The sequence below is a fragment of the Mesoplodon mirus genome (genome assembly GCF_964341445.2).
Source record: "Mesoplodon mirus genome assembly, chromosome: 3".
Classification (NCBI taxonomy): Eukaryota; Metazoa; Chordata; class Mammalia; order Artiodactyla; family Ziphiidae; genus Mesoplodon; species Mesoplodon mirus.
In genome coordinates, this window is record NC_138978.1 from 2,963,862 (window position 1) to 2,989,995 (window position 26,134).

Genomic DNA, 26,134 nt, shown 5'->3' on the forward strand with positions numbered 1-26,134 from the left:
TCCAGTTCAAAAGCCATCAGGCTTGAGACCCAGAGAAGAACTAAGGTTTTAGTTCAAGTCCAAAGGCAGGAAAAGCCTGACATCCCAGCTCAAAGAGGTCAGGTAGAAAGAGATCCTTCCTACTCAGCCCTTTTGTCTTATTCAGATCTTCAACTGGTTGGATGAGGCCCACCCACAGCAGGGAGGGCAATCTGCTTTACTCAGTCTACTGATCCAGATAGTAATCTCATCCAGAACCCCCCCACCCCCGCCAGACACACTCAGAATAACATTTAGCCAAAACCCCTTGGCCAAGACAAGTTGAGACATAAAGTTACACATCACACCAGTCATTAGATTTTGGGTCCACCATAATACAGCATGACCTCCTCTTAATTACATCTTCAAAGACCATATTCTAAATAAGGTCACATCCTGAGGTTCCAGGTGGACATGAATTTGGGGTATGCTGTTTATCCCGCTATACCCCCTTGGGAGGCAAAATCTAGGAAGGAGTTCAGTTGTGGGTCTGCTGGGCCCACGGCCTTCTCCTCAGTAGATGCTCGTGTGTGAATGACCATCACGGGACTGCATGGAGTCATCACCCTGCTGGCCCTGGTTCTGGCCACCATCCAGGCCCCACTGTCCATTTCACTCCCTTGCAAAGCCATCCTCAAGGCTGGTACACATGCCAGGCAGAGACGGCCACCTGGGGATGGAGAATTACAGCTGTATTTTCAGGTGCACGGGAGTTTTTATATCTAGACAAAAAAAATTTGTTTCTACCCCAGTAAGAATGCGAAGTCACTGTAGCATTGCTACTTAGGAGCTTGGGTTCCAGCACAAGCATCTTTGTAGATGAGTTTTTATATGGACTTTTGGCTGAAGGGGAGTAGGAATGGAGCATTTCTCTGCAGTATTGTAGTCTAGTGTCTATAACGTATACAGTATATGAGCTAAATAATAGGTCTGTGACATTAGAATTTGGGTGGATTTGGAAACATTGTGAAGATAAACTTCTGAGCAAGTTCTGTTTGAAATGGAGTGTTTTCCAGCACCCGTTATTGGCTTAAAATCCTGAGGGGAAGAATTAAATAAATCAAAGAGACAGGTGCAGTTTTTAGATTAAACAGCCAAACTCATACAAAATCCCTTTGTCTAGACTGGACAAACGTCAAGTGTTATTTCAGACGTTTTGATGAAATGCCCACTGTTAACCGGCAGCCTGCTGAATGCCCGCACTGTTTGGTAAAGCCCCTTGGAAGCTCGTGTTTTCAGCACCGCGGACAGTGTGCACAATTGCCACAGACTGCAACAGAGAGGGGTGTCCACTGGGCCACGCTGGTGGCATCCCCGTCTGCCAGCCACAGGCCAAGGAAAGGAGGCCAAGCGCCTGCCAGAGTCAGGCTGGGATGCAGCCATGCCTGCCCCTCTGGCAGGCCTCCAGGAAGAGGCACCAGGGCCTTTGGGGATGGCCTGAGGCCGGGCTGCTCCGGGCGTTTCTGCTCATTCCTCACCGGACACGTCAGCTGGGGCAGAGGGGACATGGCTGCACAGAGGCAATCCTGGGGCAGCAGCTCCTCATTCTGAGAAATCCCTGCGCCCCATCATGGGTGTGGAGATGAGGCCTCTCTAGAAATGCCACATCCTGAATTGGCAGCTTTGGCCGTGTCCCCTGCAGAGGAGAGGCAGGCCACGGCCAGGAAGCCGTGTGCTTGGGATCTGACAGACCAGAGCGGGGAAGCTGTCAGCTCGTGACTCCGGGCAAGTCTGTCAGGGTCTCTGCCCGGATCTCCCCACCTGCAAAATGATGAGGGGGACAGTAGCCATGGTGACAACATCTCTCAGCCTGCTGAGTGCTGGACACCGTGCTGGTCAGTCCTCAGCACCCCTGTGATGACCTACGTCTTACAGGTGAGGAAATTGAGGCACAGAGAGGGTAAATTCTTAAGGGCGCACGGCCAGGAGGGGCCAGGGCTGGGATCGATCTAGGGAGTCTGGCTGAGGGTCCGTGGGTAACAGCATGGCCCGTCAGGGCTGTGGGGCCATGGATTCGGAGATGCTCAACGTGCAGGAAGCTCTTGTCTTAGGATCGTGGTCGTTCAGGTGCTGCTGTTGCAGGGGCGTGAGGCTGGTTGATGAGGGTCTCTGTGAACGGCGGCCCATCGTCTCTACTGAGGTTGTCGTTGCTACAGTGGCCTCTCCCTGCTCGGGGATGCTCCGCGCGTGCCCCGGTCCAGCCTGGCCACCTGTCCTGCTTCCACCTTCGCCGTGTAGTTCCCTCCCTCGACCCCACCCAGATCCACCCTCACCTGTGCCTGCACCTGGACCACCTTTCCTCTGCTCTCCAGGCTCGAGGCCACATCAGCCCTCAGAGGCCAACTCCCGTCCCCACTGCCCCAGCCCTGGCTGTCAGGGGCGCCTTCCCAGCTTCCTCTCCCAGGTGGCTCCTGGGTGCCTGCAGAGCATCTACCTGGTTTTGTATGATTTCAAACCCAAGGTGCCTTGTGTATTTCCTGTTTCCCCACCCGCACAGCACCCAGAGCCATGCTGAGCCTTCATGGGGCTTTGGACGGGGGTGTGATGATGAGGAGGATTTTGTAAAGGAGTAAGGTTGCATCGTTGTCAAGCTCCCCTTGTCAAGCCAGGTCCCCTCTGCCTTGTGAAGCCCAGTGTGCGGTGTGTGGGCTCCACCGGCACCACCTGCCAGAGACCCAGTTCTGCATTAATTGTAAGAGTCAGATGGGGCCTCCCTGGTGGCGCAGTGGTTGAGAGTCCGCCTGCCGATGCAGGGGACACGGGTTCGTGTCCCGGTCCGGGAAGATCCCACATGCCACGGAGCGGCTGGGCCTGTGAGCCATGGCCGTTGAGCCTGCGCGTCCGGAGCCTGTGCTCTGCAACGGGAGAGGCCACAACAGTGAGAGGCCCGCGTACTGCAAAAAAAAAAAAAAAAAAAAAGAGTCAGATGGCTCAAATCTGGACTCTTACCCGCTGTGTGGCCTTAGGTGCATTAATCACCCTCTCTGTGCCTCATTCCCATTATCTGTAGAAGGGGGTTCGTAACAGCATCTGTCCTTCGGGGGCACAAGAGGATTAAATTAAGGTCTGTACAGTGCTGTGCACAGTGCCCGCCTGCAGTCCTTGTTCCGTGAAGGGCCATTGGCATTCCCACCCGGCCGCAGGGCTCGGAACCCCCATCCCTGGAGGGCTTGTGAAAACAGATTCCTAGGTCCAGGGTCTCTGATTGCGTGGGTCTGGACTGGGGCCTAAGAATGTGCATTTCTTACCAGTTCCCAGGTGATGCCTGTGCCGCTCGCCAGGGACCCACTCTGAGAGCCTCGGAGCCGGTCCGTTCCATTTCAGTGGATCTTCTGTGACCTTGGTGTGTGCGGAAGGCAAAGTGACGCCACGAGCTTAGGAGAGCAAAGAGATGTGGGAAATGGCTTCTCGGTACATTTTGGGGGACGTGGCTTCCTGTACTGGGTACCCCGCAGCTTTTGCACATCTTCCGGCCTCAGAGCTGCAAAATCACCATGAGACTCAGGACGAGATGAAGTTGGCACTCACCCTTTGTCTCATTCATTCTGCTGTCATTTGAGGTCCCCCTGCCTTGTGCCAGCTCTGGAGTGGGTACAGATGGGGCCACAGGGGCAGGAAAGGCCATCCCTGCCTGGGAAAGCCCCAGGTGGGACCTGGACGGGTACCTCTGAGAAGGGTCAGGAGAGCGCGATGCACAGGGCTGGAGGCCCGAGGAGGGCATGCGGGGTGGGCGGGGAGCCCAGGGGAGCAGCCCATAAAGCCAGGGAGGACAGGGCCCTTGGGTGTTCAAGGGCTGGGCTGGCCGGGCTCATTGGAGAGATTTAGTTTCCTGTCTCTGCAAAGCTCCAGGGTTCAGAAAATGTGCTGCCCTCCGCGTGTGCAGGGTGGGGAATGCATCCCAGCCATTCGGGGGCAGCTGTTAAAGAGTTGATAATTGTCCTCAGTGGAAAATGTTCTCCATTTCATTTGCTCCTGGCTCAGCATTTCTTGCAGGTTTAAGAGTTCACAGGGCAGGTGGGAAGGAGTGGGCCAGGAGACCGCCTTGCGCCTGGGGCAAGGGAGCTGCCCGCCACCCCTGTGAGCGCGGCTTTCCCAGCCATCAGCTTAATGGGCAGCAGAAGGCAGAGTTCAGGGGAGCAAGACCCAGGGCAGCTCAGTGGCCTGCCTGTGGGAGGCAGAGGGTGGGGTTGGAGGGGCTGGAGCAGCAGGGAGGGAAGCGGAGGGGAGAGGAGGGGAGGAGAGGGGAGGGGGAGGGGAGGGAAGGGGAGGGGAGGGGGAGGGGAGGGGGAGGGGAGGGGAGGAGGGGGAGGGGAGGAGGGGGAGGGGAGGGGAGGGGAGGAGGGGGAGGGGAGGGGAGGGGAGGGGGAGTACGGGAGGGGAGGGGAGGGGGAGGACGGGAGGAGAGGGGAGGGGAGAGGAGGGGGAGGGGAGGAGGGGAGGGGAGGGGAGGAGGAGGGGAGAGGAGGAGGGGGGAGGGGAGGCAGCAACGTGAACAAATGCCCTGTATGTCCTGATTTCAGGGAGCTCTTTCCCTCCTGCTTCTTAGACATTCCAGATACATTGCCGTTCCTGGGTAGAATCCTGGGATGAGAAGGTTTTGCAGGCACCTGGGGCTCATCACTTGCTTCCAAATAGAGCTGCGTCCTAACCATCGGAGACAGTCGGGCATCTCTCCATTTCACAGATGGGAAGGCTGAGGCACAGGGATGTCAACTTGTCTAAGGGCAGCTAGTAAAGGCAGAGCAGGTACAACGATTGAACAGAGGTGGGATCAGACCATCTCGTGAGCTCACCTGCCCCTGGAGAGCCAGCCATGTTCTTCCTTGGGAGAGCAGGGCCCCTTGGTGGCCTTGGAGATGGACTCAGACCTGGTCCCAGGCAATTGTCTTCAGCGTTCTGTCACTGTAAGTCATCATGGCAGGGGGGCAAAGGCAGGATGACCAAGCCAGCCTCTTGCTGCCGGAGTGTCTCCTCTTAGCAGGCCTTCTCTGCAGGGTGTGATAGTGACCGAGAGCCTGTCCACCGCCGTCCCACGTCTGTGTGACAGCCAGTCTTCCTGGGTTCCGAGGGCCCGTGTTAGCGCGATTGTGTCCAGAAGAAGGAGCTGCGAAATGCTCGCAGCCCATAAATCATGAAAAACAAGGACATAACCTTGGTTCTTCCTGCACCATCAGTACATTACCCAATTCAATCATAAAATGAAAGAGCGGTTCCATTTGTGTTAATTCTGTAGGAAACATCAGCAGATCTTTGCATTCTAAGTGCTGCCTGCACAGCCCCTCCACAGGCTGCATGAGACCTCCTTTGATGGAACAAGTGTCGAGCAGAAAAGGGTATAAACGAGCTCCCACCTCACTGCCTTGCGTGAAGATGCTTATTTAGGGGATCTTTTAATGCCTCGCTGCCGGGGTTTATTTGCAAATGGTCTTCAAGCTGCTCACAATTTGTGTTTCACAATTTGTGGGAATTTGGTGGCAGCCCCTATCCTAACTAATAATGCTGACAAGTCACCAGACGCGGCATCTCCGTCTTCAAGATGCTGCTGGCAGGCACTCCTTCCCGAGACCAGGAACTCCGGGGCTGCAGCCCCCTCCCCAGGCAGGGGACAGACAGGCGGGATGAAGACCGCACCCTGGTGCCTTCTTAACGTGCACTGTGGGGCCTCCCCTTGCCCCCCAACCCCAGCATTCCCCCCACTGCAGGGGCAGGTGCTGTGGGTAGTCCGCCGTCAGCCATCTGGTCAACCTGAGGCTACAGGGCTGAAGGTCTGTTTGCTTGGTTATTGCAACCTCTGCCAGGCTGGAGATGGCAGGAAGGGTCAGGTGACAGACACAGGGACCCAGGCAGCCATTGAAACACACACCACATTTGATAGAGCCCCTCTCTTTAGGGATTGCCTCCTGTTTTCCCAGGGAAACCCAAACTGTAGCCTGGATCTCAGGACCTTTTCTGCCCCTCTGGGGTCTTTACCCCAAAAGCACGTGTCAGGTAGCTGACGGTTGATAGTTGCTGAAGCGATGAAACAATTTAGCCTCATGTTTACTTCCTCCTTAAAACTCTTGGTAGGGAGGGTCTTCTCCATTCAGTGTCCCCTTATCAAATAATCACACCTGTATGAGTGTCATGGGGCTGCTATAACCACAGACTAGGGAGCTCAGAACCACAGAAATATATCCGCTCCCAGTTCTAGAGGCCAGAGGTCTGAAATCAAGGTGTGTGCAGGGCCGTGCTCCCTCCTGAGGCTCTAAGGGAGATCCTTCCTGCCTCTTCCAGCTCTTAGTGGTCCCGGACATTCCTGGGCTGGTGGTCATATCCCTCCATCTCCACATGGCCTTCTTCTCCTCACCCCACTTCTCCTGCTGCCTTTCTCTTACGAGGATACTTGTCACTATATTTAGGGTCCACCCAGCTAGTCCAGGATGACCTCATCTCCAGGTCTTTAACTTATCATATCTGCAAGGACCCCTTTTCCAAATACGGCCACATGCTCAGGTTCAGGGTGCTGGGAGGCGGACGTCTCTTTTTGGGGAGCACCATTCAGCCTATGCAGCAGCCCTGTCACACTGAGCTCCTGCTGTGTGCTGGAGACATTGCACCCATCATCCCTGTTCTTTCTGAAACCCTACCAGGCAGCTTCTGTCCTTTGCAACTTACAGATGAGGACACAGGCTCACAGAGGGGCAGATGCGTGAAGGCTGTGTGGTTGGCCCAGGAAGCGAGCAGCCGAGCTGGCCTTCAGCCCAGGACTGTTGGGCTTCACGGACCAGATTCCTACCTTGATGATGATGACCATCTCCCTCCCCACACCTGGACCCTTGAGCAAGTCTGGGGTCAAGGTTTCTTTCTTCCCTGAGAGTGTGAACCCTTAATTCCTTTGTGCCCCCAGCATAACCCCATTTCCAAAGAGTGCCCCACGCACAGTTATTCGGCCTCAGTAAGTAAATGAAATGATAAACCCCAGCCGTCCTAGATCCCTCACCAACGCTGAGGGAGCAGGTAAGCCTGGGCCAGGTCCCCACTGAGCCTTTCTGCTCAGGAGGCACCGGTAGGAATTTATCCCCTCGCTGCTATTCTGCCCATCTCAAAGCCTGCAGACAAAAAAGGAGATTCACTTAGATGCGAACGTGGACAGACCATCCTTCTGGAATGTTTTATCTGCTCTTCCCAGCTGCAGTCAGGACCACTGGCCACAGCCTTTGACTCTGGGCAAGATGAACCCCTTGGTCTATGTGTCCCCTTGGCCTTCCAGCAGCCACCAGTCCCTGTGGTCCCTCAGTGTGACTCACTGGCTGTATCAGCCCTGCTTTTAGGATTTCAGTGTTCAAGCAGAAGGTAGTCTCTGTGTCTGCAGAGGGATCAGGGTAGACAGAGAGACTGTCCCTAAGTTGGACCAGTATCCTTGCTGCCCACTCCCTGCCCTGAGCTGATCAGGGCAGCTGCCTGTCATCCGTGAACCGGATCCCCTGCTAGGAAGCCCCCACACAGGGTGTATGAGGACCAAGAACATGGATGGTGACAAGACCCAGGAGTCCTGGCCCCTCCCTCCAGAACCTTTAGCTTGGCATCTTCTTCCTGAAAGACTGATGAGCGTCTCTCTTCTCTCTCTCTTTGTAGAATCCACTCAACAAACATAGAAGAATATTTGACTTTTAGAGCCACGATCAGAGTGAGAATGTAGGATGGAGTGCTTAGAAACCTCATGAAATCCATGTGGGCACTCACTCACCATACAGCAGAATCCTGGGGGAATTTAGGGAAGCCGTGGATCGTTGGTGCAGTCTCTCCCAAAGTTATCTGTTGTCTCAGCTGAAATTCAGAAATAGGTTTCCCTTAACCCCAACGTGGACACGTATAGGAACACTGGCACACCTTCCGTCGCCTCAATGTGCCAATCCAGCCGTAACACATCATGCCCCGTGTGAGGTCAACCTGGGTCGGGGCAGCCCGGTGGGCAGCCTCTGGTTGGGGGCCGGAGCCCCTGGGGTTTATGTGGTGGACCTGAGTCTTGGTTTCCTTTTTGATTGGAAATGAAGGGCCTAACGTCTTATCTGCGTTTATCATCGGACGGTGGGGGTCAAGGGTTAAATGGTACCAGGTGGGGCAGAGAGCGGACAAAGTTTGAAGGGGTGATAGCAGGAGTTTCTGTCCCCCATAACTAAGGCCTCTTTAAGAAAAGAGGATGTTCATGTGTGGATGATAACCACTTGGGCCACAGCTGTGAAATGCTGAACTGAACTATGCGATGAATGTGGCTCTCATTCAGAGAAGGGGGCTGTCATTCACCCCCAGGACCGGGGTGGTCAGCGCAGACAGAAAATGGAGGGAGGCATCCCACAGAGGGACCAACACAGGTGTTGTCCATCCATCCATCCATCCTCCCATCCATCCGTCTATCCACCCACGTGATGCTTGTGTGCTGGGCATTAGGGGGTCTGGGGTACAGACCAGGACAGAGCTCAGAGCCTCAGGGGCCCCCGGCCAAGAAAAGGGATGTGCTCTAAGTGGGTACTGATGAGGGCTGTGCCTTGAGAAGGTTTCTCTGGGCCTGGCCTTTCCTGGGGATGCAGGAGGGCGTTCAGAGGAAGAGGCATTCACGCCTAGGCCAGAGGATGCAGGAGCGGTGGTGAGGATGGGACGAGGGCGGTGGGACTGGGCTCTGCTGGACAAGGCTGGAGAGGCGTCCCGAGAGAGGCCTCGCAAGACCCGTAGGGTTGGATGTGGGACATGCGGAGACTGGCTGGGGGTCTATGGCATGTGGCCCGGGTGTTGGCCGAGCCGTGGGAGCGTCACGTGCTCTCAGAGTGACCACGTATGCATGGTCTGAGTGGCGGCGTGGCTGCCCAACCCCTATCCCTCTCAGGCTCTGAGGAGATGGTCCCTCCACGGTCCGGTCAGGCCTTGGGCCAGCTCAGCATGCCCGGGTCTCGGAGGCACATACTGGCCAAGGCCCGGGAGGGTCCAACAGGGAGCTGGTCTGGCTGATGTCTGTTAGCTCATCGGTGAACTGTGGGTCCAAAAAGGAGAGGAGGGTGGGAGGGAAGGAGGGAGACAAAGAAAGAGAGACAGAGAGGGAGAGAAACAGGGAGAGAGAGAGATGTCCTTAGGTGAAATGCAACATGTGAGAAATTTAAAAATACATTCAAACATAGACTTATTTAGTGAAAACACTCAAGGTGTAGCTTCTCACTTAAAAACAAACACGTGATTAACTTGAGAATAGAATTCTGGGGGAAAAAAAGAGCCCCAATTCTATGTTTTCTCTCGTTGTTTTCCTCGCTGCGGAGATGACCTGCGTACTGGGATCATATCAACTCACAAAGTGCACGGACGTCCCTGAGAGCCTCATTCCCCTCCACAGTTGGGGAGACCGAGGCACAGAGGTACTGCAGGCTCCAAGGACCCCCGCTCAGAGCGGGCACGCAGGCAGCACACACCCATCGGAGGAGGAGAGACTCGTCGGGGCTCAGGCCCATGGGCGTCTGAGGCTCCCTGGCGAGTGGGGTGGGAGACGAAGTCCCCGTCCTCTGTCACCCCATCTGTCTGGGGGCCACTAGGGCTCCTGGCTGACCTGGCACAGTGGCCCTGGTCCAGGACACTCTCTGTTCTCATGGGGTGTTCCCGAGACCACGTAGAGGGAACGGGGTGTCCAGAACAGCTCCTGGCAGAGTAAAGATAGAGAGAAACACACTGACATCCTTTTGCCCCAGAGAGGTTACCGATACACAACTACCGATAAATCAGAACAGCACTCCCAGTATGAATTCAACTGACTGAGGTGCTTAAATTGTGTGCCTTTGCCAAAGGGTGGCCCGATTAGCAGCCAAACAAGCAGTTTGTTACACCTGAAATACCTACTGTCCGAGTGGATGGCAGAGTGAGTGGCGGCCATGAGCGGGTGGAGGCTGGACCAGAGACCCAGCGCACCTTCCCTGCAGAAGGTAGAGGGCGTTCCCGGCAGATTCTGCACATACGGCAGGGTGAGGACCAGACCCTCCATCACCGAAGACCCTCCGGTAGATTCCCTCTGAAAGGGGTGGCGGCAGGAAGCCACCAGGATGCAGGATGAGGACAGGTCCCCCGAGACCTGGGGTATGGATTTGCTTCTTTTGGGGGGCTGCACCTGGATGAGTCTGGATTTCAAGCTCAGTGTCCTCAGCCTTGAGACGTGATCGGGCTGTGAGTGTCCAGCGTCAGTGTGAAGGACCATGTGCTTTCCACGCAGCAAAGCGCTGGGCTTCCGTGTAGGGCAGCTGTGACAGGTGGAGGAGGGACGGAGAAACGGGGCTGGCCGGCAGCATCCCTGTGAGGGGATGGGAGCCCCCGGCAGAGGCGAGTCAGAGAAGAGCTCTGTTCTTCCTTTCCTTCGAATGAGAAGAGGGGTGCCTGCCTCAGGGCGGCTGCCTGGCCCGAGGGCAGCATCCAGCTTTCACCGCTGCCGCAGGTTGTAACACAGAACCTCCCCAGCTCTGGGCACAGGTGGCACCCAGTGCACCCCTGCGGACCCATGGATGTATTTCCTGCTGCCTGACAGACAAAAAGGACCTGGCCCTTCCCTGGAGGAGCATAGAGTCAAGGGGGGGTCTCCCCACTGCCCAAGGACAGAAGTGTGCCCAAATTCCTCTGGGAGGCCCGAGGAGGGACTGTACCCAACAAGACCCCACGGGCGGTTTTCCAGGCTCTGGCCCCTGTCATTGTCTCCTGGGCAGGGCTGGCCACTACCCTGCCCTCACCTCTGGGGTCCGGGGTGCTGAGCTGTGTCTGCAAAGGTGTCCAGAGCTTTCCAACCCTTTATGATGGGTATGACCTCTTATTTTAAGGATGGGGGCCCAGCGAGCAGCCATCGGCTGCCCTCATGGCTGCATCCTCTCATCTTCAGGGATCTGCAACCTGGAGCTGCTCCGGGCACCCCAAGGAGGCCCTCGGGTGCAGGACGGCACTGTTTCTTTGCATTTGCACCGCCGGGCCTGGCGGGCGCTGGACACGGTCCTGGTTGAGAGAGGCAGGCTCCTCCCCATTTATGGAGCATATGCCCAGGCCAGGTCCCAGATTGACCTTGTTTTATTTCCTCCTCACCGAAGGCATTCTGTCCATTTTACAGGTGGGGACGCTGAGAGCTTAAACCGTTGCCCAAGGCTGCACAGTCCACAAAATGAGATGGGACTTTGCAAGTTCCCTGGACACTCGAGGTCCGTGAACCATTTCTGGTGGAAGGGGAGAGTCCCCAGGCTGTGTGACTCTGTTCCTCCTCAGGGGGCCATGCCCAGGGCTGGGAGTGTCCAGCCACTCTCAGCATCCATGCCTCTCTCCCCCATCCTTCTCAGGCCAGAGCTGGGCAGGGCCCACTGGCCACCTCCTTTGGTCCCCCTCTGGGCAGCAGGGTTCATTCCCCCGGGTCTGTGGACGGTGCGGGTCGGTCAGCAGGGGTTGGTGCTGTGGGTGGACGGATTCGTCTGCCCCCTCGGTCCTCGGCTGCCCACGTGCTCTGAGAGGGTGGGGCACACAGCAGAGCTCTGGGGAGTTACTGGGCACCAGTCTTGAGCCAGCCAAGGGGGATCCAGGGAGGAAGGCAGGGTGCCGGGTCTCCTGATTCATCTGGACTGTGAGCCCCAGAGATGTCTGGCGCTTGTCCCTCCTGAGAAGAGGGCTGCCAGGCACTTGGGTCATCTGTCCTGCGCCCAGGTCACTGCCCTCTCCCCTCCTCCGTGTCCTTGCTCAGCACCTTCCCTCCTGCTGACCCCAGACCCACACCTGGGAGGCGATGGGCATGGGCTGCTGGAGGGAAGTGCGTCCGTGTGATTCACGGTCAGGGTGACTTTTCAGTGCATTGGTGGGCAGGTCCCAAGGAAGGGCTGCCTGGGAATAAAACAAACCGAGGGAGCAGGGGAGTTTCCTGGTCAACAGAAAAGCAGCCAGACCCCGGGGACCCCAGGGCTGGGAGCCACCACCACACGAGTTCACCAGGATTGCAGGGCTTCAACGTGGCTCCCCAAATCCTCCTCCAGGAATCACTCGCCAAGTGCATCTCTTCACCTTCTGCACCCATGAGGCAGATAGCAGAGCCATGGTGCCCCAGGGCCATTAGGGTCTGAACTGTGTGCACCTGGAAGGCCACCTCCCCCCGATGTGCAGATGAGGAAACTGAGGCTGGGGAGGCCAGCTGTCCCTCCATCATCAGGTCATCGTGGGGACTGACTGAGCTCGTGAATGTAAGAGCCCAGCCCCATCCCTGCCCCAGTCGAAGTGCTCGGTGATTGTTGAGAGGGGTTTTCTACACCCTGAAAGGACACGGGTCCTGGGAGGCCCCCAACCCCCAGCACTTTCCTTGGCAGCCCTCCTGACTGCTGTTGGGCCTTCCCGAGTGGACCCCAGAGGTCAAGCCATGGCATTCCTTCTGTTCTCGTCATCTGCCCTCCCTGGTGAACATTGAACGGCATTAGAGACCTGTCACCTCCTCTGAGCAGCCCTCCAGGTTCATCCAGACAGAGCTGAATCTGCCCCAACAGGTTGACTGCCTTGCCTCTGGGTTATCTGTCAGGTAAAACCCTTGTTTTTCCAAGTGGACTGCGAGCTCCTGATTCATTCATCCATTCATTTATTTGTTTGCTCCCTGAATGAATGAATGAATGAATGAACTGCATTTGCGAGCCAGGCCCTAAGGTGTGCACTGATCAGAGAGGGTGGGGACACCGTCTCTTTGTTTCCAGTTCCCCAGCTCCCATCACCGTAGCTGTGTAATCAAGGGTTGTGCAATAACTGGATATAAACAAAAACTAACAAGTCCAGTTAACATTAGTATTAAAGCGTAACTAATGTTAAATAAGACTCAGATTCAATAAGTGTCCACCTCGGGCTGCAGTTTTCCTCCCTCATCACAACTCTGGGAGGTCGGTGGGGTCAATGTTCTTCTCCCATTTCGTGGGGAGAAAGCGTCTGAAGAAACCCAAGAAGGCTCTGTGATGCTGCCGGAATGCAGAGACCCACTTAATGGGGTGGGGCTGGGGGGCAGGCAGTGGTCACCGGTTGCCATGGGCAGGCACTGGGGGAGATGGACTCTGAGCTTCAGAGGAAACTCGGGAGGAGGAAGTTGGGAGGTAGTCGTGGATGGCTTCCTCGAGGTGGTGTCGTGGATGGCTTCCTCGAGGTGGTGTCGTGGATGGCTTCCTCGAGGTGGTGTCGTGGATGGCTCCCTCGAGGTGGTGGGGAGGCGACGGCCCAGAGGACACCCTCAGAAGCGCCAGGGCCCCCACTCCCACCAGCTGCAAAGGGGCCCGTCTTTCTCCAAATGAGGCTGACCACACATGCACTGGGCGCCGGGGAACCGAGAGAGGGAGTTGCCTACCTGTGTTAGGCACCTGCGACCCCAGGGCACATGTGACCATGTCAAGAATGCTTGTCACAGCTTTGGGGTGCCATTTGCATCTTCTGGATAGAGGACAGCAGTGCCTCCAGACGTCCTGCAGTGCCCAGGACAGCTCCTCCCACAAACAGTGGTCCAGCCCAGATGTCCGTGTGCGGAAGCTGAGAACCCCTGTGTGGTAGGGAGGGATGGGCAGGACCCACTGAGCACATGTTTGTTGGGGGGGGTGGGCGGCGGGCTCTGAGGGCAGAGTTCTGGCTGTGCTACCTGGTAAACGGCGGTGCCCCCTGGCTGCGCTGATGGGTGTGCCATTTTGAGGTGGGCAGGGGCTTAGCAGGGGCTGTGCTGAGTCCAGATCTGTGAGGTGGGGCTGTGCTTCTGAGTGACCTCTGCAGAGACAGTATCTGGAACCCTGGTACTGGATCCTCAGGAGAGAGTGACAGTGAGGACCCGCCGCAGGCACTGAGCTCGGAGCCCTCCGGGCGGGAGCAGCAAGAGGGAGAGGTCCCTGTCCTGGTCAGCTCATGCCGCCTAACAGCCACCACAGACCTCTGTCCTCTCCCAGTCCTGGAGGTTTGGGCGGGGCTGGTTCTCCCGAAGCCTCTCTCCTTGGCCTGTAGATGGCTGTCGTCTCCCCGTGTCTTTACATGGTTGTCCCTCTGTGTGTGTCTGTGTCCTGATCTCTTCTTCTGAGGACAGAAGTCATGTAGAATTAAGATCACACACCTAGGGTTTCCCTGGTGGCACAGTGGTTGAGAGCCCGCCTGCCGATGCAAGGGACGCAGGTTCGTGCCCCGGTCTGGGAAGATCCCACATTCCGCGGAGCGGCTGGGCCCGTGAGCCATGGCCGCTGAGCCTGCGCGTCCGGAGCCTGTGCTCCGCAACGGGAGAGGCCACAGCAGTGAGAGGCCCACATACCGCAAAAAAACCCAAAAAACTTAAAGATCACACCCCTATAACTTCATTTTACCTTAATTACCTCTTTAAAGATCACATCTCCAAATACAGTCACATTCTGAGATACTGGGGTCAGGACTTCAATGTATGAATTTGCGGGGGCACACAGTTTGGCCTATAACAGGGCCTCAGGGAGGGGGGAGGTCGACCCCAAGGGGAGACGTTGCTTACGGGGCGGCGGTAGGCAGCTGGTGATGGCAGAGCCCGTCTGCCAAGCTTGACACTCAGCTCTGCTGGGTTCTTCTGGGAAGAATTTCCCCAAAGAGTGTTTTGTCCCCTTGCCAGTGGTGGCTGCCCCATCAGCTTTATGCCAAATTGTGTTTGGAGCCGAGCTCTGGACACTCGACTTGGAGATTCAGGCGAGAACCCCGTGATGGCGGGTTTCACAGCTGGGCCACAGGAGGGGACATTGGGTGAACTGGAAAAGGGATGGCTGGGGACGCATGTTCACCTGTGTGTCCGTGTGTGTCTGTGTGTGTCCATGTGCGTGCGTACGCGTGTGGTCCAGTCAGGCTGGTGTGGCCTGCACGTGGAGTGCCTCTCGGGGGTTGGATGAGTCCTGATTCCCAGCAGGACAGCTGGGGTGGGAGGTGGAAATGACCCGGGGAGGCTCTCTACCCAAGCCCCTGCCCTACACCTGCTCAGTGCTCTGTGGAGGTAGTGAGTTTCCCGTCACCATTTGTGTTCAAGCTGAAGCTTGGGAAGCTGTGGATGGCAGTGGTTAGAGCAGAGATGTCCGTCAGGCGGGATGTCCCCCGGTTCTGTCTTCCTGCGCGGCTGGCTGGAGCCTGGCCTCCTCACTCTGCACCCAGGCCCTGGGGGAGGTGAGGCCAGGTGGTCGCAGTATGGGCTCGAATCCTGCAGGCGTGTGTCAGGTCCCCAAGGCACCGCCCACTGGCTGGTTACCTGGGGTAGGTGCGCTGACACCTCTGAAACGTACATCCCCTCGTGGGTAACGTGGCAGAGTGGGGTTGCCTCTCTCAGTGGGTGTGGTTGGGATAAATGGCCAGCCCAAAGGGGACCGGGGGGCTGGCCCAGGCTCGGCTCCTGGCTGTCCGGCATCACGCCCAGCACTTCCCATGGCCTCGCCCGCAGCCCAGTGGGACTTGGGTCTAGGCTCTCCCCCTCTTGGTGGGGTTGGGCAAGGGTGGCATATCGGCAGCAGAGCCTCTGTTTTTGGCAAGTCCCCTCCTGATGGGGACACAGGAACTTGCGGTAGTGGAGACAGAACCGTGACCTACGCTGTAGGATTTGCACAGATGACTTCATGGACTTCCGGCGGTGCCGGCTCGTTTCCAAGTTACCATTTTCTTTCTTCCCCATCCACAGACGCAGCCATCCCCTGCCCCCCAGGCCCCCTCTCAGGACCCTGTACCCCGTACAGGCCACCGTATGGGTCCCTCCATCCCCTGCAAAGGCCCCGTTTCATCTCAGCCTCATTTACACTCAGGTACAAAAGACTGAGGATGGTAACGTGGTTGCAGCCAGGCGTGGAGACTGCTGCCTGAGGACTGGGCTCCCCGCGTCCCCTCAAGTGGGCTGGGTCTGCTTTTGACTGTGTGAGGAGGACCTTCCTTCTCCCTCCTCCCTGCAATCTGCGCTTCACAGACTCAGGAGGACCTTCAAGGTCATCTGCCCTCCCCCCACCCCCATCGGCTGCAGGAGACCCTCCCCAGCTGCCTGAGAGTTGTCACCCTTCCTCTGTGTGCTGCTCCTGGTCCAACACCGCAGCCTCCTGCGAGGTTCCGGACCTCTCCAGGTTCTTCTGTAATTTCACCTCCTTCATAACGCCCACTCCAAACTCTTAAACTATCGATTCTGTCTTCCTCATAGTTTATCTTCTGATATTCAGGGACCCACCATGCTTCAGCCACACTGAGCCCCTCTGAGCAGTGACCCCAGCTTTCCCTAAGGGATGGTCCTGGGGGTTCTGGAGGTCAGAGATGGGCAGTGTTGGCCTGGAGACCACTGGAGAGAACTAGGGGGTCAGAGCCGGAGCTGGTCCCTGGGCCTCCTCTGGAGGTCCAGCACTCTTTGTCCCTGGACACACAGCTCCTCTGCCTTTGCCTCCTGTGGCCTGAGTCCAGCCTCCTCTTGACTCCTAAGCCACATAGCTGGGCCCTTGGCTGAGAGCTCTGCCAGCATCTTGTCACTGTCATCCCCCCCCGCCCCTCCCGCTTGCACAAGATGAGCACATGAGCACCTCAGGAGACAGTGCCCAGAAGAGGTGGAGGGACCTGCCCCAGCCCATACACTGGGTGAGCGGGTGATGGAGCTGGGCTTTCGGCCCAAATCCGCCTGACTCCAGAGCTCTCCCTCAGCCATCTCGCTCTTCCTTCCCTATGCCCCGCCCTCCCCACCTCCATCAGGGCATCCTTTCGTTATCCCTGCAGATCCCACGACAGCCCTGCTCCTGAGACTCTGAGAAGCAGCGACGCCTCCACTGTTCTCCACCCTGCTTGGTTGGCTTACAAAGTGCCAGGCACGTGTAACGAGCTTCGTAAATACGACGTAACAATAGCAACAGAACTAAAATAGGTACTTCCCGTGAGAAAGAGGAACTTCATTGGTTGCTTTGGAAGCTGGCATCACTTATTCTCGAGTCCACTTTTTAGGGACAAGGCTATCAGTAACGCGCCGTCTATCACCAGGAGCGGTGTCTGCGGTTATACGGAATGTTCTCTACGGGGAATGCATGTTTCCCAGCGCCAGAGAGGCGACGGGACAGTTCTCAAAACCTGAAACCTTGGAGGAACACATCCTTCCCAGAACCAGCTTCCCTCCGGGGCTGAATATTTATCTCCTTCAGCATCAGCTGCTTTCAGTTGTATTTTTAAGAGACTTCTTTCCAGAGAAAAACACAGCTACTATTTTTGTGCTTTTTTTTTCTTCTGCAAGATGAGAGTAACAGCCGTTCTTCTCAGAGGGTTACCGTGCAAGCAGCATGAGACAATTCGTGTCGAGCGCTAAGCCCAGAGCCCCGTGCAGAGCTGGTGCTTAGTCCATGTGGGTGATGGTTCTGGCACCCGCTCTGCCCTTTCCGTCCATGATCAGCTCTGTTCAGCCCTTTCCGTCCATGATCAGCTCTGTTCAGCCCTTTCCGTCCATGATCAGCTCTGTTCAGCCCTTTCCGTCCATGATCAGCTCTGTTCAGCCCTTTCCGTCCATGATCAGCTCTGTTTCCATAAACATGCATTTGTGCCGTGGCCCTTATCTCTTCATGTGACTGTGTAAGAACTTTCCCGTGAGCATCTTCCCGGCCTGACAGCCCTGGCACATGGTACCCGGAACCTGTGTGCTGAAGCGTCACTGGTCTATAGCATCCCTTCTGCCCCGCCGAACCCATCCTATATCTCTTGTTAAAAATGGACATAAAATAGGGTTAAACTGGGTCCCAGTGAGGAACAGGAGACCTTCCTCAGCTCTCAACCCTGGATGCCTCTGGGGAACTTCCTAAAACGTTACTGATGCTGGGCCTCCTACCCAAAGATGCTGATTAGTGGGTCTGCTGCGGTGGGGCTGAGGCTCAGAGTTTTGTAACGATCCTTTCCCCCAACCAGGTGGTTCTCATGTGAGGCCTGGGCTGAGAACCGCTGGCGGGAATTTGCAGAATTGACTTTGCCTTTCCAGGGCCTTCTAGACCTTGTTCTGAGTTGGCTCTGGTGGTGGGGATGGTTTCTCACCCAGCTCATGTCTGTTTGCCTTTGCCCAGAGAGATATGGAGAAGACAGGCTTGACCCCTGGATGGACCAGCTCATGCTGGGGGCCTTTCTCAGACCTTTGCCCCCACCTGCAGAGGAAGCATGGGAGGAATGGCCCAGGGTACATGGCAAGGTGGGCTGGCAGACCCGAGGAGGCTGCTCAGCCGCTGGGGCAGCTGCTGGTCACATCCTGGGTGCTTCCCAGAGAGGGAACAGACACCATGTTGGGGGGTCAGTAGCTGAGCCTCTCAGAGGACCAGCTGGGCTGGGGGCACTTTGGTGGCTGGGGGCTGCCGTTCCTGGATGGCCTGCCTGCTGTCCCGCAGCAGCAGGGCTGCAAGAGGGCAGTGAGAACCTGGCCACGTCGGCAGGGGCTGTAGCATCAGACACGCAGAAGCCCTGCTCCCCACTCCCGGGGAGAGAGCGTTCCCACCCACAGGGCTACCCACCCACCGCTTGTCACCACTTCACTCCTCCGGAATGCTTGCGGGCGCGTTGCCCAGGCAACCAGAATGCCAGCACGTTGCTATCCTTCAGTCTCCTCCAAGCACCTGTGAAGCCTTTGAGCACCAGCCCCCGTGCTCCGAGTTCTGCAGACGCCCCACTCTGGAGCTCCCGGGGAAGGAAGATGGGCCCCTGGGTGCCATCCACAGCCATGGGTGGAGCGGAGGGACCACGGCTGGGAGCCCAGCCTAAAGCACTCCCCATGGAGTCCCCGTGACACACTGTGGCGTGGGTACCCATGTTCACCCCATTTTACAGGTGGGGACACTGAGGCTCAGAGAGGTTCCATTAATTGCCCAAGCTCACGCGGCTAGCAGGTTGGAAGTCAAGTAGCCGGACCTGAGCCCCTGAGGTCATGACCACACAAGGCCGCTTCTGGAGCCTGTGTGGATGAGTCATCTCCAAGTCTCTCTCCTCCTGGGGATAAAGATGGTCATTCCCACCTCACCAGGCCCCAGGAGGAGCAGACCATCCATGAGCAAGAGTGTTTCTTGGCTTCAGCCCTGTGGGCCTTTGGGGCTGGTTAAGTCTTTGTGGAGGCCTGTCCTGTGCACATGGATGTTTTGCAGCCTCCCTGGCCTCTGCCCACTAGATGCCAGCAGCAGTGCCTCCATCCCCAGCTGCTGATAACCAGGAATGTCTCTAGACCTTGCCGGATGTCCCGTGGGGGCACGATTCCCCCTGTGTGAGCACCGATGGTGTGAATGCACTGTGTGGACTGGACAGCGTCACTGACATGCCAGGGCTTATCGTCTTCTGCAAGAGCTTGTGAAGTGATTCCCTGGGGCCTGCAGGGCCCTGGCGGCCAGATGCCGTTGGGAGGGGCGTGGATCCCACCTGCTCAGGTCCAGCGCCCACCCAGCCGCCTCCCCGAGGGCGGAGCCTCTGTGCAGACTGTCCAGGGAGTGGAGTCACCGTGGTTACAGGTTATAGAGGGTTTGTTCTTGCTCTGCTTTTTCTAGTGTGTCCCTGTCCCCACAGGTCTAGGGGTGTTGAGACCTACTCTCTGAGCACAGAGATCATAAGTCCCTGAGTCCTGGACTCGTGGTGACCCCAGCCAGCCCCCTTCATTTGTGGGTCTCTTGTTGTCCACACCTGGGTATTGAGGGTTTGGGATGACGACACCCACCCACAGATGCTCCAGGACAAAGGGGTCCATCAGGAGACCGGTTTCCCTGTGCTTCACCCACTGCGAGGCACCCAGGAGTAGGAGGGTGTCAAGAGGACCCCAGCCCCCAGGGCTGACCCCACTTTCCGGGAAGGAGAGAAGCCTGAGACATTTGGTCATGTTGGAGGTTTCTTTCCTGAACTGCTCTTTCTGTGTGTCAGAAACCACGTGTGGGCCTGACATCCACTGGGGCCACGGATGACCCAAACCTAGGTGCCCAGAGCGCCTCTCCTGAAAGGGAGGGATGCTTTAATCCCCGCGAATCCTGGGGCCAAGTGTGGAGCCACTGCTACAGGACATCACGGTGACATCGGGCTGGGAGCGCCATTAGAGTGATTCACAGCTGCGTTTGTTTCACTAGGAAAACTGAACCAGTTACTGCTTTCCAGAAGAAAGCGCGTGCTCTGATCCCTTCCTGAGCTGGTGCTGGGGGGTAGAGGCTGAGCCACCTGTGTCCGTGAGAGGGGAGGGCGGGTCTCTGCTCCTGAGATGTAGCCAGAGCCCCTGCTGCACTGTCCTGTTGGTGATGGGGGGCTGGGGGACACGGGTTGGAAGGAGGCCCCCCGAGTGCTCCTGGGCACCAGAGGGTCCTGTACGGAGGGTGGGGGGAGATGGATATCTCATGGTGTTGGAAGGCCGCGTCCTGCTCTCTCTAGGGCAGAGACCTTGGGGCAACACGGAATCAGGGATACCAGGACCTTTTCCCCACCAGGCACCAAGCTCTCCCTTCCCACCTAGAACTGAATGTCTCTTCCTGGTGGGATGTGCCTTCTGTCAGGAGAAGACGTGGTGGTGAAACAAAGGCTCACCTACTGGGAGTTTCACTTTGCCCAAAGGTCAGAGTTGAGTGTGGCCGCCGTCTCCCCTTAGTCACAGCTTTGGGGTCCAGGATTTGTCCTCAGAAGGCTTGCTGCCTCCTCCATCCATCCCGGACCCCAAGCCTGCCGCCCCTTGGTCTCTGGTCTTTGCGAAGAGAAGTATCACTCTGTCAGGCTCTAGGAGAGGGGGTATCTCTGAACATCCTGAGAGCAAATCTCATGACGTCTTCCCTCCAGCTCCCTGAGTGGAGATCCCACGGCTGGAGCACCCCAGCTTCTCGCTGCCAGCCCACACCCAGAACACACTTGGAACGTAGGTTTTAAAGGAAGGGAAAGTCCTGCCTGTCACCCACCATCCTCTTCATTTGGGACAGTGGCTTCCTTAGATTTGTCCCATTCCATGGCTTGACTGCAAAACTGGTGAGGTTTGAGGAGTTAAAAACAAAGGGGGTTTTCCCCCCAGAGTGTGTGCTGTGTTTGGGGTCCTGCTTCCTAAGATGAGCGTGTAGAAAGGGGAGGGTCCTCACTTTTCAGTGGAGACGGCTGGCAGACAGGACACCACAGGTGTCTGAGGTCATCAGCAGAGGTGGGTCGTGTTGACCTCAGGCACCCCGATACCATGTGACAGGAGGGCTGCACCTCTGAAGTTCCTCCCAAGAACCCATCACCCCAGTCTAACCATGAGAAAAACACCAGACAAATCCCAGTAGACAGACAGCCTACAAACTACCTGACCTGTCCTCCTCAAAACTGTCAAGGTCACCGAAAGAAGGCAAGTCCGAGCATCCATCACAGCCCAGAGGATCCCGAGGAGACGTGATGACTAATGTTATGTGGGATGCTGGAAGAGAAAACTGGTGAAACCCTAATACAGTATGGAATTTGGTTCGTGATCATGGACCTGTGCTTTCCCTTAGTTTTGACGAATTCACCATGGTGATGTGGGATGCTCGCATCGAGGCATCTGGGAGAAGAGTGCACAGGACCTCTCGGTGCCCTTGTGCAATTTTTCTATGAATCTAAAACTGCTCTAAAAAGAAAAGCTTATTTAGGGCTTCCCTGGTGGCGCAGTGGTTGACAGTCCGCCTGCCGATGCAGGGGACACGGGTTCGTGCCCCGGTCCGGGAGGATCCCACATGCCACGGAGCGGCTGGGCCCGTGAGCCATGGTCGCTGAGCCTGCGCGTCCGGAGCCTGTGCTCCGCAATGGGAGAGGCCACAACAGTGAGAGGCCCGCGTACCGCAAAAAAAAAAAAAAAAAAGAAAAGAAAGAAAAGCTTATTTAAACAAACCAACAGAAGTGGGGTGGGATCAAGAGGCTTCTGGACACAGGATCATGCTGAGGAGGGGCAGGTAGACTCAGAAGGGGCCCCAGGTGAAGGGAGGCCCATGTCTGCAGGGGGTTGGTGATGTCCACATAGGAACACGGACTCCCCCAGAGCCAGCTCTGTGCTGGAGGAAGCACATCTGTGTCTGTCCCACCTGCGTCCTCGGAGTCATTTCAGGCTGTACCTTGTCCGTTATTGATCATAGATGCGCGGTCCTTCTTAGAAGATGAGGAGACCTCAGAGCCACCTGCTCCAACCACCTCGTATAAGGATGGGAACCTGGGGCTTGCGGAGTGGAAGCAACAAGCCCATGCTCAGGCCAACCTCAAACAGAATTGTTCCCACTGTGGCTTGTCCCCCGAACAAGCTGATGGCGAGCCCAAGAGAGACATCACGGGTGGGGGTCTTCCTCAGCCATCCAGTGCTGGGGTCGTCCATGGGGTGCTTGTCACTGCTAGTGGCAGGTCTGGGACAGGCTGGCCACCTGTCGGATACCGTTCAGGTTCTGCCCCGTCCTGGAGATTCCGGGCTGGCCTCTGGGCCATGCAGACTCCTGCATAAACTTCGGGCCCAGCCCCAGTGCTCTGGCAAGTGGATACCAGCTGCTTGCAGAAGGCAGCCCTGCAAACTCCTTGCTCGGAGAAAAACGCACCCTTAAGTGGAAGAGATGTCTTTGTCTCCCTTAATTGACAGTGATTTTCTTCAGTGAAGAAAATATACAGAAGGTATCAAATTGAATCTCAATTTGCTGAATCTTATTAAAACGTTCTTGGGGAAAAAGCATTTCAATAAAAATTTAAAAGGGAGAGAAGCATAAAGGCTGCCAACTAGAAAATAAAGTGGGATGGAGCAGTAGTTCCCAATTTGGGAGCAATCAGGTGGGGTGGGGGGTGGCTGGGAGCTTTTGTTCTTCATTTGGAAGTCTAGGCTGGGATGCTGCCAAGGGGGAGCCATCCAGGGCCCGTCTGTCACAGGGTGTAGACGCGGCAGCCGGGCACTCAAGCAAGGATCGTGTGGACGGATCTAAAGTCTCCACTGCGCGTCCATTGCCAAGGCCGGCTCTGGTCCCAGCATCCTTTCTGCCCTCCCAACTGCCAGGGACAGGGAACAGGATTAGGATGCAATGCAATGTGCCCCAAGTCTGTCTATCCACTACCCCAGCACACATCCACCTCTTCAGATCTAAACTACATACCCTAAAATCCACATCTTTGAAGTGTAGAGGTCAGTGGTTTTAATGTATTCACAAGGTTGTGCAATTGTCCCCACCATTAATTCTGGAACACTCTTATCACCCCTAAAGGAAACCCTGTGACCATTAGCAGTCACTCCCTACCCCCCTGTCCCCAGCCCCCTGGCAGCCACCAATCTACTTTCTATCCCTGTGGATTGACTGCTTCTGGGCATTTTTTGTAAATGGAATCGTACAGACTGTAGCCTTTTGTGACTGACTTCTTTGTGGCGTTTTCAGGGTCCAGCCACGTGGTAATGTATATCAGCACGTCTTTCCAAATAACGTTCCACTGTAGGGCTGGACCACCCTTCTTTACCCACTCATCAGCTGATGGACACTGAGATTGTTTCCTGTTTCCTCTGTTATGAATAATGCTGCTGCGAACGTTCGTGTATGCATTTCTGCACCCAAGAGTGGAATTTCTGGGTCCACTTTGAGGAACTTCCAAACTGTTTGATGGCTGCACTGTTTCACATTCCCACCAACGATGCCCGAGACTTCCAGTCTTCCCACATCCTCACCAGCACCGGAATTGTCCCTCTGTTTGCTTGTAGCCATGCTCATGGGGCTGAAGCACTGGCACTTTCGTAAGGCGTCTGTGGATGCCCCAGAGTTTTGGGGAAGCCGGCCGCACTCGGCCTGCACCATGGCCTGGCCTCCTTGGCGAGTCACCCACTGGCTCTGATGGTTAGTGGCTCTGAGGGCCTCCCCTGCAGATGTGTGGGGTCCTCTGCCATCTTGAAAAATGGCTGATGGCACCGTGGATGCCTTCCTGGGTGAGAGGATCTGTGAGTGGTCCTCCAAGAGCCTGTTAACCATGAAACGAGTGTGGAGGTGGGGGCTTCCCAGCCCTGTGCTTAGCAGTGTCAGAGGGACACTGCAGAGTGTTCCTGGGGTCCTGCCTGGTTTCAGGACTAGCTGGAGGGATGAGGGCAGAGGCCACTGGCTGCCCCTCACACGGTCCTCGCAGATGTGGCTGAATCCTCTCACACCAAGATGCGTCTTCACCCCAGCGGATCCCACACAGGAGTCCGGGAAGGTCCAGATTGCGCACAGAGGCAGCAAGCCTGGTGACGGAGCAGAAGGTTTGGGGCCTTTGGCCCCTGTAGAGAGACCAACGATGGGTCCCCTGCAGGCCACGGAATCGGTCCCTGACCTCGCTATGGGAGGGTCTCTCTCTGCTCCCCCGCCCAGGCCCTGCATTTCCTGGCTCCTGGGTGTGGGTGGAGCCTCTGTCCTGACCTGTTCATCTGCCTCTTTATTTTCCCTCTGTGAACAAATCTACCAGTTCAAAATGAAAGAAAATGGACTTGAAGAGGAAAAACAAATCTAGCTCTCCCCGCTGTTGCGACGGGTTGGCTTTTCTGCATAACAGCTGGGTGGCGTGGAAAAAGAAGGGTTTCCATGGTAACCAATTACAGCTCATGATTGGTGGAAAATGGCAGAAATACCCTGCATGTGAAGTTGTGCGGGGCAGGCAGGCACAGGCGCTGTTGTAATTTCTTGGGGCGTTGTTGCTCCAGGTGGTGGTGGCAGGCAGGTTTGTGTGTGACTGCTGTTCACTCAGCCTGCCTGGCAGAGCCTGGTGCGACCTGGTGGAGTCTAGTAATGCCTGGTGGGGCCTGGTGAGGCCTGATGTGATTGTGGTACCTGGGAGTGCCTGGTGAGGCCTGGTGAAGTCTGCAGGTACCTGGGGAGGCCTGAGGGTTGCTGGTAGTACCTGGTGGAGCCTAGTGGTGACTGGTGGGGTGTGGTGGGACCTGGTGAGGTGGTGGGGTATAGGGTGGACTGTGGTGCCCTGTGAAGCCTGGGGGTACATGGTGAGGCCTGGGGATGCCTGTTGAGGCCTAGTGGTACCAGGGGGGGCCTGGTGAGGCCTGGTGGTGCCTAGTGGGACCTGGTCCTACCTGGTGAAACCTGATGATACCTGGTGAGGTCTGGGGCTTCCTGGTAGTAACTGGTGGGGTCTGGTGGGATCTGGTTAGGCCTGGTGAGGTGGTGGGACCTGGTGGGACCTGGTGAAGCCTGGGAGGACATGGTGAGGCATGGGGGTGCCTGGTGGGGCATGCTGAAACCTGGTGAGGCCTGGGGGTGCTCAGCAGTGCCTTGTGGTACCTGATGGGTGGCCAGTGGTGCCCTCCAGGCCGAGGCGCCACACCTGTTGGAAGCAGCATCTCATTTCCCTGAGGGCTGGGCTCGCGTCCAAATGCATAGAGAGGTGGGAGAACTTGAGCTTCTAAAGCATCCCCCTCCCTGGGCCACCTGTGGCCTCAGAGGGGCCGCCCTTGGTGTGCGCCTGGGGGCACGTCGCGCTGACCTAAATCTCCGTGTGCAGCGAGGCTGGCCTGGTCCCTGCACCACGCGGGGCTGGCCGTGCAGAGAAATCGCACACCGGCAGCCTCTTGGTGCGGAGGCATGAGCATAATGAGCAGTTCCTAATTTCTGCAGCCAAGCGCTTTCGTTCTGATTGAAAAACTGGGGCCTTATTATTTGAGGATTTGTCCTTTTCGGCAATTAGCGCTCATTAATACAAGTTTCTTCCTTTCAGCATGCTGGGGGGACAGCACGTTCCTAAGTGTCAGTGAGGGAAAAGTCAGCCCCAGGCACGTGGACGCGCTCACACAGACACGGACTGATTCAGTCCCTTTTAAAGTCACGTGACACCCTTGGAAGAAAACCTGCCAAACTCCGCTTCCCCAGGCCTGGTTCCACAGTGTTTCTGGGCTGACGACTCAGTGCAACACACATGCTCTCCCACCCCCACCTGCGACCGTCCCTAAGCTCTGGCTTCGTGTCAATTTCCAGACGTGGCCTTACTGACGAGCTCTGACTTTCAAGGGCGCCTGTCCCAGGTCCTCAGTTGCCTAAGCCGGTGGCAGGGCGCGGGGCGCGGGTCCCCCCACCCTCCATGTGCACTGCATCCTCCCCTGGCTCTCCTCAGCCTCGCTGCCCTCGCCAGGCCGTGCGGGGGCGCCGTCCCCAGCCTCCCCGCGCTGAGGAGGTAGATAGAGGACAGGGTTCCCAAGGGCACCTGCACGGGAGAAAAATAG

General features: G+C 56.7%; 1 protein-coding gene across 1 annotated transcript in view; it reads left to right on the top strand.

Moving 5' to 3' along the window:
- Positions 1-26,134, top strand: part of AJAP1 (adherens junctions associated protein 1) — a 115,986-nt gene that overhangs the window by 27,337 nt on the left and 62,515 nt on the right. The window lies entirely within an intron of this gene.